The following is a 12,115-nucleotide window of genomic DNA, read 5'->3' on the forward strand; positions in this document are numbered from 1 at the left end:
CTTTACTCTCAATTGAAATGACGGCCAGCCAAGGTCCACGCAAATGTGTTTTTAAGACCCTGCCACAGTGGAACGGGGCTTGTTTCCTTGTTCCCTGGGAAATATTCCCTAAATATTTGAAGCAGAGATGGAAACATTTGTGACATTTAAGCTGAAACTTTGCTTTTATTTCCTTATTTCTCTGATAGTATTATGATATTCTTGGGAATATTTATGAAGCGTTAGGTTTGTCAGCTCATGGAGCACTGTGCGTGGAGGCTGCAGCTGGGGTCTGCCTCTGCTCTGACGCTGCCCCTCGCCTTGGCTGTGGGTCTGCCGGCTCCTGGCCATCGCAACCTTCGAGCGAGTGAAGTGTTTGCGGTTGGCAAGTACAAGTGCATACATACACACACCACACAGACGTACGCATGGCAGGCGGAATTGTGTCACTGCTCACGCATACAGACACACAGGCAGACGCACACGGCAACCGCAAGTCTCCATTTCTTGCCACAGACCCAACCCTTTTCACTGTCGAGCTCATGGTTATGCAAAATATTTGCACTCAAATCATATTTCAAGGATTAAAACTTGCATTCATTCGAAAACGGTTTTTCCACATGCACGCCCCCCATTAAACCCCCACACACCCACACCGGGGCAGGGCAGGGCAGGGCAGGGCACGCCCACAACTTCAGCTTCATTAAACAAAGGGTCCGTGCCGCCCAGGCACTCCCTTCGTGCCGTGCCCCCTTCTGTAACGCCACGCATTTGCATGCATGAGAGACGGCGGGACAATGAGGGAGGAGGAGAAGGAGAGTCTTAAGCTCAATATGCTTAATGTCGCCTGGTGCTGGGTGCTGGGAAATTTGAGCGAATGTGGCATTTAATTTAAACTGCTCCAGTGCAATTGGCATCTGCTGCCCCACCAGAGTGACGCACACGACCGACTGTCTGCCGGCAACCGTTTGGCGTCCTCACGAGTATGGGTGCATCTATCTGTCTTTGTGGCTCCCCCTCGCTTAGTGGCATGTTAACTGAACCCTGATCGAGTTAATGTCGCTTTTGTTCCCAGGAAAAGAGCTACATTTCCATACGGAATGCGGGATGCAGGATGCAATTTGTGGTGCTTAATGCACGAGAATTATTATTGAGTAAAGACACATTTGAGGTTAAATTTCATTACCTCATTTCCCTTTCTTCTATAATTGAATAGTACCTACCCATTTCTTTGGCTTTTCTCTCCTCAAAGGCTTCTTTTTAAATATTTCCTGTACTTTAATGTTTTCCAATTAAAAACCACATCTGAGGTACTCCTTTTAAAGTCACATCAAGGCAACCGATTCTATGGAAAGTCAGCCTTTAAGGACGGCCTATGAAGAAAAACCAATTCAATTGCCGCACACACTGAATGTGCCTCATTTGGGGGCTCATGGGAACACTGCAGCATGTGTGTAGGTGTCCCTTCCTCTGACGCCCAGTGTCTCCATGTGTGTGTGTGTGTGTGTGTGCGGAGGCGTGTGGGTTGGTTCTGGCTTAATCATTGGACGGGCTAGGCCCAGGCGGGAGATCCACCATCAACTCCATCTCCTGCAGCTGCTGCTGCCCCCCTTCCACATTCTGCCACACAATGACTTTGCATATTTGCCCTTAATTTTCGACACCGTTGACGAGCCGCGTGGAGCAATTAAGAAAACTTTTGCAATTTTCACGCTTTTGTTTTGGCATTCATTTTTTCCTTCCCCCATTTTTGTTTTTTTCTCTTCGTCCATAAAAGGGTGTGGAGCCCCAGGCCTCGTGGCACGGCCCGACTGAAATGATGCGTAATGTGCAACACTTTGAACCGGCAGCTCAATGAATTTTGCTATCCTCCCTGAATCCTTCTGCCGCCCGTAATTGCCTGCTTATTTTGGTTTGCCGTTCAGCGGGGGGTTTGAGTGCGGGGATGAAGGTCCAGAGAGGGGGAAATTGGTTGCCCCAGGGTTACATAGAGGCGCCCGACGCACTTAATTGTGTTTAATGGCATTGAATTTCATAGTAAATATCGTTACATTTCGTTACATTTCGTTGCCTTCTGCCATGTTCAGTAATTAACAAGAGAGAACGCTTTGGTGGAGTGTCTCGACTATTAGATACCTAGTATTCAGTTTTTGGAAATCTCTAGAGGCTCTTAAGAGGCGCCAAGTTGTTTGTTCTTTATTTAAAGAGAACAACATTGTTACGGTCTCTTCTCTGGCATTCTCAAAGATACAGCTTGGCCCAGTATTATTTATTTGCGCCTTCCATACTCCTTCAGTACAGGGTATAAGAATCAACATTAGAAAGGAATTGAGTTACCCTCCATCTCCCCTTCTCTGTATCTCTTTCGCTCTCTCCTTCTATGTTCGTTTCGTCTTCACATTTCCACGTCTTTCTGCGTCTTCTTCAACTGCTTTATCCCACCACTCATTTGAGATGACGAGGGCCAATTGGTAGCTGGGTTTTTGGGGTTTTTGGACGTGTCCTGCCACTGGCTCCGTGAATAATGATGCCTTTTGACATTGTCTAAGCGATTTAATGCGTGGAATCGTGAGTTGGCTGGAAATCAAATGAGCATTGAGACGATGATGCTCCTCCGCGAATATGCATGTTCCATGGCTGGCTGCCACTCGACCGTCGCTCAACCGCTCAACCACTCAACCACTCAGTCACTCTTTTATTTATGTCGAGAGCATGGGTGCAATTGGGGGGCCGTGCAGCCTGTTTTGTGGCTGCCTCTGCCACTGCTCCTGGCCGTCATCGCCTGCGGCCGGGGCGTCTTAATTAAGCTTAAATGATGCTGCAAAATTTATTTCATCTCGCACCCCGAACAGGAGGAGCAAAAGCAAAAACCGGACCGGGAGTGGGAGCAGGAGCGGGAGCAGGAGCAGCCGCCAGAAGGATAAAAGCAGAGGCATCTTCTATACGCATGCCATGCATATAAATTATCCACGCAAATTACAGGGCACGAAAATTGAAATTGAGTGTGGAGGTGTGTGTGTTCGTGTGTGTGCTCGTGTGTGTGTGTGTCGGTGGTGGTGCGTGGCAATCGCAGCAACTCCTTGATAACACCGTCATATTTACGCCTACGCCCCCACCTCCACCCCTCACACATAATAATTTTTAATGCTGTTCATTAATTAGCGTCAATCGAGTGCAGCTTAATTGCTCGCATGATTACACCCGAAGAAGTGAAAGAAATACTCCTACTCGTACTCGTACTCGTACTGAAACAACTGAAAGTGGAGCATAATGAAAGGCCTGGCCTGGCCTGGCCTGGCCTCGCCTCGCCCCGGCGTGAGCTGTGCTTTCCGCATTCTTCAGATGCATATTTATGTACGGGCATCCAATTAATAAGCAATAAAAGATTTACGAGTGGTCCAAATTCTCGTGTTTATCATTATGCAAATTACACGGGACAAAAAAAATAAACACCTCTTTGGGGGGCCCATTTTAAGGGGATTCAGGAAGAAAATTGAGTATTTATTCCTAACAATGAAGAAAGCGCAAAGATTCTTTGTTTTTCACTCTGCCATAATCAGTTTTTTGAAGTCCAAAATTGCAATTTCAATCAAAATTCGCAACTTCCAAAGGGAAGCGATTCCCCCCTAAAAAGTATGCTATGAAATTATTGCAAACTTTTCTCATCTCAAAAGAAAATAGTTTTCATATTAGATGGTTACGTTTAATTTGTTTTGTCATATACAAACTATATAATAACACACGCGCTCGCACGCACACACACACACACACACGCACACACACACACACACACACACACACACACACATTTGCGGCTGTCGAGGGCAATTTAAGAGCTTAGATTCGTGTTTTGCCTTTGCCGCCTGTTATCTTCAACCTTGATTGACAACATTTTTGTGCAACGCTTTGGCTGTCGTTGTTCTTGTGATTGGCGTTGTTTTCGTTGTTGCTGTTGCTGTTGCTGTTGCTGTTGCCGCTGCTGCTGCTGTTGTTCTCGTTTTCGTTGTTGCTGGGACTTGCTTGTCTTTGCACAGCCACTTCGTCTGACAAAACATGCGATACGACACGACAACAGGAACAGGCGGCAGCAAGAGAGGAAAAGAGCCCCGAAGTTACGGATACCCTAGATGATCTATCGCTCATACGGTAGCTGTATGAGAGAGTATTCCCTAAATTACCGCTGCCGGAAGAATGGCGGGATTGCCTCACTGTGACCTGTGGAGATGCTATCCTGTTTGCTGCCCCAAGAAAAAAGAGCGGTCTGCGCAAATGTTAATCCAGAAAGCTGTCCGAGCTGAGGGATTATTGTTGTTGAAAAAGAAACATCTTTATGGGTCTCGAAGTTCCACCTTCTTCTGTTCAAACACCTGCTGGAAACCATCATACCATCTTTTAGGGTACAGCAAACACCAGAACACAAAAACACACACACATACTAAAGCATAATTCTTGTTATGAAATATTCGTAAAATTTCGTACAAAGTACAAGCAAATGGCATGTGAGTAAGTTAAAAGAGCTATGTCTCTCTCTCTCTCACACTCTATCCATCTGTCTTCTTCTCCTTTTGCTTCTCTTTCTTATCCCCCTTCACGGCCCCCTCACTTTCTGTGTGTGCGCTTGTGTTTTGAGGCATTGAAAGCCAAAAGCATAAAGTGAAGTTTATACAAGGAGTTTGGCTGCTTCGTTGAGTTTTGGGTTGAGTTCGGGCCTGGGATGTGGCTCTGGTGCTCGTGCTGGTGCTGGACCTGGTTCTGGCATGGCTTATCACCTCTGGCATGGGTTGAAGCTTATAATGAAGCATTGTTTGCAGCTCAAAGTTTGGCCAGAGCGAGTAGAACCAACAACAACGGGCATCAGGCATCAACAGAAAGACCTGATCCAGGGAATATGCGAGTATTATCCACAGCCTGGCTGTGCCATGCAGCGGGAGCCCTGAGTAGATATTAAAACAATATTTGCCGTAACCAAAGTTGGACGCATAAATGTATGTCCCTGTCCCTACTTACACACCCAATCTTAGCCAGAACACACTCGGTGGGCAGCACTTATGTACATGGAAATTTGAATGGTAGTTGGGCTCTGCTCTGGTCTTTGGCCTTTGGTCTCGGGTCCCGAGTCCCGGGTTCTTGGCCAACAATTTGCCTGGTGAGTGCTTGATTAGAGGCAGCCACATTGCCGTCTGTTATTGCTGGCCGTTTTCCACAATGTCGTCTTGATTTTATTAATGATCATCATAGATTTTCCAATCAGAATGTGTAATGCCTTTTCGGCCCTAATGGGGGCCCACAGCACATGCCCCGAACGGCTGCAGCGGTCCCTTTTTGCTCACCATCTCATCTCTTTCTGAGTTTTTGGGTTTTCGTGTGAAAGAAATCTATTCAATGACTTGGAAAAAGGGTCAGCCACGGCCTTGGGCCTTTGACTGTGGGTCCTAGACGAAGGGTGTGCTGTGCCTAAGCCTGACTGACAGTCAAAATGTCACTGGGCCATGGATTTCTCTCGATTGAGGGTGCCCCCCGAGCAGCGCTGTAGAATTTTAATTGCGTGTGTTAATTTTTGGGTTCGTTCATTCAATTTAAATTTATGGTTCTCACATAAATTGAAGTGGGCCGGCACCGGGCCAGTGGGGCAGTGGACCAGACGGCAATTTAAGGCACAATTTATTATCACTGTGGAGGTCGAAGGCAGAGAAAAGTCGCCCCGGCTCCTCCTCATCGATTGGATTGGCCAGGTGTTGTGTGGTCCTCGCATTATACATTCAACTTAATCAATCAGCTGCTGGGCAGCATCTTGATGAATGTCGGTTGAGGATTCTGGGTTTTTTGCTTCGTCCTGGAAACGGGATCGGAAGCAGGAGCAGGAGCAGCAGCAGCTGGAGCAGGACGCTTCTGCTGCTGCTGTTGCCCCAAACAACCGCAATGTAGAAATTTTAATTGAAGCCATGCAAGTGGTATGTCACAACACTCTGCAAAACCGCAAAAGGCAAACTGTATGGCAATTGCTTTTGTTGCCTTCATTGGTGGCACTGCTGTTGCTGCCCGCTGCTGCTGCTGCTGTTGCAGCAATAAAATATTAAATTCAAATGAAAACACAATAGATTTGCTTTGTTCCGGAATTGTTGTTTCTTTTATCGTTTTCACCATTGAATTATTCAGCTGAGAACAGTGGAACCAACAAGACTTACCGACAACTTCCATCCTCCGCATCACTGGATCTTACTTTGAATAGCCATAGGAAGTGCAGAAATGTTAGCTTATACCCTTATTCGATGGGATCAGCTAGGGTATCAGTGGATAGACTGCTTGAATCTCCGTTTGGGGGTCACTTTTAAGCACATTTCACTCCACTGTTTCGCAGGACAGCTGCTGCACGAGTGCACGAGTGCACGAGAGCACGAGCTGTGCTTCACAACCGCATGGCAAAGTGTAAACACACTTATAATAAATCATTTTTAAATAATTTACAATCTGGGCAAATGGCCGACCAGCAAACATGAGCACCGGCATCAATGTGCAACACCCCCCGCCCCCCACATCAGCCAAAAGGGATGGGGTGGGCTCGGGCCATCCAACCAAAAAGCTATGAAAAAACTGTCGCTTTTTTCTGGTCTTTGGGCCCGAGTAATGGCTCAGCAAAAGCTTCACTTTTGGCCATCACGAATTCGATGGCAGAGCCACAAAACGTGCACTGCACTGTGCGGGTGGATTGGGGCTTTAAGAACTGCCCCAGACAGCCCTTTTTTTAGCTATTCCGTATGCATGTAAGTGTGGCATGAGCGGAAAGAGCTGGGGAAGGGGTTTAGCGCTAAGGCCAGGTCCAGGGCTTGGGGACGGACATGTTTGCCGAACGCGTGTTGCCTGCCAAAGCGAGACAGGAAGGTAGGAAGGCAGAGAGACAGAGAGACCGACAGACTGAGCTCTGGCTTCAGCTTCAAGTTTGATTGAGTGCTCCTCTGGCTGATGGCCGCATTTCGAATCGAGTTAAACGTAGCAAATGACTTAAAAGTGCCAACTATGCGATGCTTAGCCATGTCCCTGTCGCTGCAGATCCAGCTCCAGCTCCGTCATGCTGCATGCCACATGGGATGGGTGGGAGGGGGATCTGTGCAGTGACAGTTATTCACTTACATAGTGGCACTTAGTTATAGACGAATGTATGGCAGCAGGAGGAGGGCCATTGAGCGAACGTGCACAATCATTGCGTCAGTCACGTTTTGAATTGAAGAAAATTCATCAGACAATTTCGAATGCGACTGTGAGACACGAGAACAGGTCCTTCCTGCAGCTCCTTCTCCACTCAAACACTCAAACACTCACCGCTCTCAGCTTCTTTTGGGTTTTGGGCTAAAGTGGAGGCCCCTGGCAATTTGTATTCCGTTGAGTGGGTCTTACCTCAGAGATACACCAAATTGATTGAATTAAATTGCGATTTTTATGCGTGCATGATTGCATTGAGGAGCCATTTCTCTTTCTGTCTCTGTCTCTGTCTCTGTCTCTGTCTCTATCCCTTCCTGCGTGCAACACTTTCACTCTTCTGCGGCTCGTCATGTTTTATTGTTTGCAATTTTCAATTTATAGTTCCTGCCATTTTTATATATTTTCCAGATGTTTCTTGATGGTTTATTGTGCGCATCAAATGCATTGAAATGGCAGCTTTTAACCGCTTTATGGGGGTGCTTTTGAGCGCGAATGATTTGCACATACTCGCACAACTCGTTGCCGGCAAATTGAATAGTTTCGAATAATTTATGAACGATTCCTTTATGCGCTATGAATATGCGGAAAAACGCGTGATTCTTGGCCAAAAGGGCGAACAGCTGGTTGCCAACGATCAACGAGCTGGTCGAATTAAATCCATTACCAAATGCAATTAATATTTGTAATTAAACGAACCACTACGCCTTGGACGACTATGAAAATGTAATTCTTGAGCTAACAATTACCCAAGAATAACAGAGGACCTGCAGTAAGGACCGGCTCCATCCACGACGCAGGTCTGTGGCTAATTTTCTGCCTGGCTAATTCCATGTACCCACATGGCACTCATGGCGCTGGAGGTACACGTTTGACGCTCGACTCCACTGAGGACCCTCTGCCGTCCGCCGTCCGCCGTCTGCCAGGAGTCCCATCTGCAATCCACACAATCCACGTACAGCTAAGCCACTTTTTCTCTCCCCGGGCGATAAGTCAGCGGCAAACAAGGACTCCTGCTCCTGTCTGATAATATTGTAACTGTAATTCAATCGGAGTCAGGTGCACTGGACTCTCACGGGTAGAAAAAGTTAAAGTGAATGGCAAACAAAGAAAATAAAAGTCCACAATGCAGTGGTAATTACAAGTCAAGTCGAATCGCGTGGCATTGGAGTGGGAGTCGATTCTTATATGCGCTTCCGCTGCCACTGCCACTGCCACTGGCACTGCCACTTCCACTCCCTCTCCCTCTCCGCCAGTAGTCGGATCTGATACGAGGCGGCTGGTGGATGGCGGCTGGCTGCTGGCCATCGATGACGTGGAGCAGCTGTTGGTGCTGCAGTGCCAGGCACGCGCTGGAATAGGGCTTCAGGAGCAGCCAGAACTCTCCTACCATGTGTGTGCATTCACAGTGAGCGGCCCCCGAAATCACAACAGCTCCTCCTCCCTGGGGCCTTGGCATTTAACTGGCTGCCTGGCTGCCTGGCTGCCAGGCTGCCTGGCTGCCTGGATGGCTGGGCCTGGGCCCTGCCCCGCGGGACACTCTGTAGAGCGAGCACAAGTACGAAAACGAGTATATGAAATACATTTTTTCCCCTCAATCCTTTGTTTTCCCTGCCTTTTGGTTCACATTTTTCTTCACCTGACTTCGTGCAGGACTTCCCTTTTGTGTTGTGTGTTATAAATTTTAAAAGTACACACACGTGCTCACGTACGGGTTTTCCTGTACGGAAGATAGCAGGTCCTTGCTGCTGCTGGCTGCTGCTGTTGCTCGTGGGGCTATCTCCTGGGGGCAACTCAAAGTGGAAATGTTTGCCTTATTAGTACATTCAGCAGTAAAAATGTGTTAATCTATAAACGTGTATGCGCCTCGCTGCCCAAAAAGGTCTCTATCTCTCTCGCTACCTCTCTGTCGGTGTGGCGTGGTTTGGCAGTATCACTATATTATTTTACATGGCCCGCGAGAATAGGAAGCGGCCAGATTTCTGGGGTTCACTCGCTCGCTCGCTCGCTCGCTAGCTTGCTCGCAGTTCTTTAATGAATTTATCGCGTGTCGGGACCACGTTCCACATATGTATGTACCTGCGCCTCGTATGCCCCGACGGCCGTTAAGCATGCGGCAAGTACAAGGACACGCAGACACTACTGCTCCCCACTCGGAACACCCCACCTCTACATCATCTACGTCCTGGCTGCTTCATTAAAACTATGTGCTTTTAATGTTTACTGCCTGGGCAGATACGGGAGATGGCTGATACTGCTCCTCTGGCTGTCTGTCCGTGGGTCTCTCTGTCTGGCTGGATGGCTGGCTGGATCGCTGGCTGGCTGTCAGTCCCGACAGGTGCCATAGCCATGCCCAGGCCCAGGCTCAGGCTCAGGCTCAGGCAAATGTTGATGATGATGTTGCTGTTGGAGGACAAGGAGCCGCTGCCACTTTGAGCCTCCTGCCATGTAAAACATTAAAATTTGACAGCTTTTAATGGGAAGAGCGGCTGTGGCAGTGGCAGTGGCAGTGGCAGTAGCAGTGGCTCTGGCAGTGGGAGTGCAGAGGCATCACAGCTGGCTGAATATTTCCGCGCTTCCTGCTGATGACGGCTTTTAATCGCTCCCTGCATAACTGATTACCGTGCAGCCCGGCCCTGCTCAGCAATCTGCTCGGATATAAATCATCCTGCAACAAGAAATGCCACTTGGCATGCATCCAACAAGGGGAAGGAGCAGGCGGATCAGGACTAGTGGCAGTGGCAGTGGAACCCCTGGCACTTTGGCAGGCGAATTATTGTTTTCCAATTAATAAATGTCAATTACGTTGGAAGTTCGAAGGGGCGCACAAACAAGGTCAGCGACCAGGCGACCAGGCGGCCAGGCGGCCAGGCGACACTTGCAACAAAGCAAACCCTCAAGCCAGCAATCAGGGTTTATGCGAGGCGCGGAGTCATGAACTAGCTGAAAATATGGTCACATTTAAAGCGGAGTAATATCCATAACTCATAAGAGTATAAGCCGGAAGAGCCATTTGTTCTCCGAGCTGTAATCAATGGACTCCATAAAATGTGCGAGTATATTCATATTTCTCTGATCCACTGCCTGTAGATACGAGCATGTACAGTGTACGACAGTGTATGCCCGTGTATGTATCCCATCCATAAACGTACTGTAACTCGCACAGTGACTGCAATATGTTCTGTACACTTGACCGCAACTGGGAGCAGCCTCTGGACCGATGCTTCTCTGTTCTGTTCTGTCCTGCTCTGTCCTGTTCTGTTCGGATGCTGCTGCTGCTGCTGCTGCTGTCATCTTAAATAAACGACATGGCTGCCAGGGGCTTAGCCCGAAAGGCTGTGTCCTGCCACTTTCTGCCCATCTGTCCACCCATTCTGGCCCTTCCCCCTTCCCCCCTCCCTTGGTGCACCCTATTCGTGTGCCAGTATGTGTGTCAAGCGTGTGCCTCTTGCAATGAAGCATAATGGACGCTGTAATGGCCCCAAAATGTGCGTGTGTGTCTCTGCCTGCCGCATCTGTGTGCGTGTTGATGCAGCATATGTAAATGCAATTTGCAACATTCTTGCAACAGTTTTATGAATTGACAATGATTTCATTTTCGGTTTTGTTTGACAGTCAGGCGGCAGCAAACTTGTCCCCGTTTGTGTCAGTGCGTAAACTTATGCCACCGAGTGTGTGCCTGCCATGCCGTAGAAATTGCGTATTTTTATTTACTTTATGCCACCAGCCGGCAGCAGGCCGAAGCAGCAGCAGCACACATCCATCCATCTATCCATCTATCCATCCATCCATCCATCCAACCATCCCTGTTCTTGGCCCAATCCTTGGCCATAATTGCATTCTCACAATTTTTGCCATGCTTTTCCTTTGCTTTGATTACAGTTCGGATTCCTATACGTACGAGACGTACGTAGACGTAGTAGCATTCGTGTTCCGTGTCCGTGTCCGTGTCCGTGTCCGTGTATTCGTGTATTCGTGTACAGTCGTATTTCGCATCCGTATCCGTGTGCGTGTTGCAATTGCAGTTGCAGTTGCACTTGTTGTAATTGCAATTTACGTTTGTGTTTGTGTACCAGGAGCGGTGGCTTTCGGGGTGGGACGGGTGCGGAGGTGTCCTTTTCTTTCGCTTTTAGCGTTCACTTCGGATTTGGATTTGGTTTACGTGCGGGTCTTGCGCCACAGAGGGAGTGCGAGCTGCTCCTTGAACATTTCCGACTTAAATTATCACCAACTATGAGCCGGCAGCTGCAAATTTGCGAGAATTTGTGGTGCTGTGCAAACTTTTGTGCGGATCCCAAAGCCAAAGGAGTGGGAGTCGGAGTGGGAGTGTGGCAGACAGAAGCAGCCGGAATCCAGAAGCCAGCACGTAGCCACCGCAGTAGCAGAAACAGCATCAGCATCCGACCGGCATATACGTACACACATAGGGATTTGGTTTTGGCTTCGCTTTCGGGTTTGCTGTTGTGCGTTCCCCACTTTTCGGGGCAGCGCCTTTTCATATGGCACCTACCTCTCCGGTTCCTGCTTCGACTCCTGCTACCGCCCCTGCCTCTGCAAATGTTATGCAATCACACTAATGTGCAGCTTGTGGCCAACATAGTGCTGCACAAACTTGTAGTAAATATGCCTCTGATACGAATACGAATACGAGTAGGAGTACAGGTAACCGACACACGCCGGACAACGACCTGATCCACAGACATCGTAGCGGCCAAACAGCCAGACAACCAGGCAACGCCAGCCACAGCAAAGATGCACGAGGGCTTTTTATTAACGGTTGCCACAGCAGCAACAACGACCGGCGGGAAACCGCCGTGACCGCGAACAGGGCCTGAGCCTGGACCACGCTGCGTATGCGCAGCGACAAACAGTTTATTAACCACTTGCGAAATAATTAATGGCACTAAAACGCGCCGCATTCTACTCTCCTGACCTAAGGAAA

At 48.4% G+C, this 12,115-nt stretch overlaps 1 protein-coding gene across 2 annotated transcripts in view; it reads right to left on the bottom strand.

The window, feature by feature from the left end:
- LOC108151997 (junctional adhesion molecule A) overlaps positions 1–12,115 on the bottom strand; it is a 99,817-nt gene that overhangs the window by 36,385 nt on the left and 51,317 nt on the right. The window lies entirely within an intron of this gene.

Source organism: Drosophila miranda, chromosome XR (genome assembly GCF_003369915.1).
Source record: "Drosophila miranda strain MSH22 chromosome XR, D.miranda_PacBio2.1, whole genome shotgun sequence".
Classification (NCBI taxonomy): Eukaryota; Metazoa; Arthropoda; class Insecta; order Diptera; family Drosophilidae; genus Drosophila; species Drosophila miranda.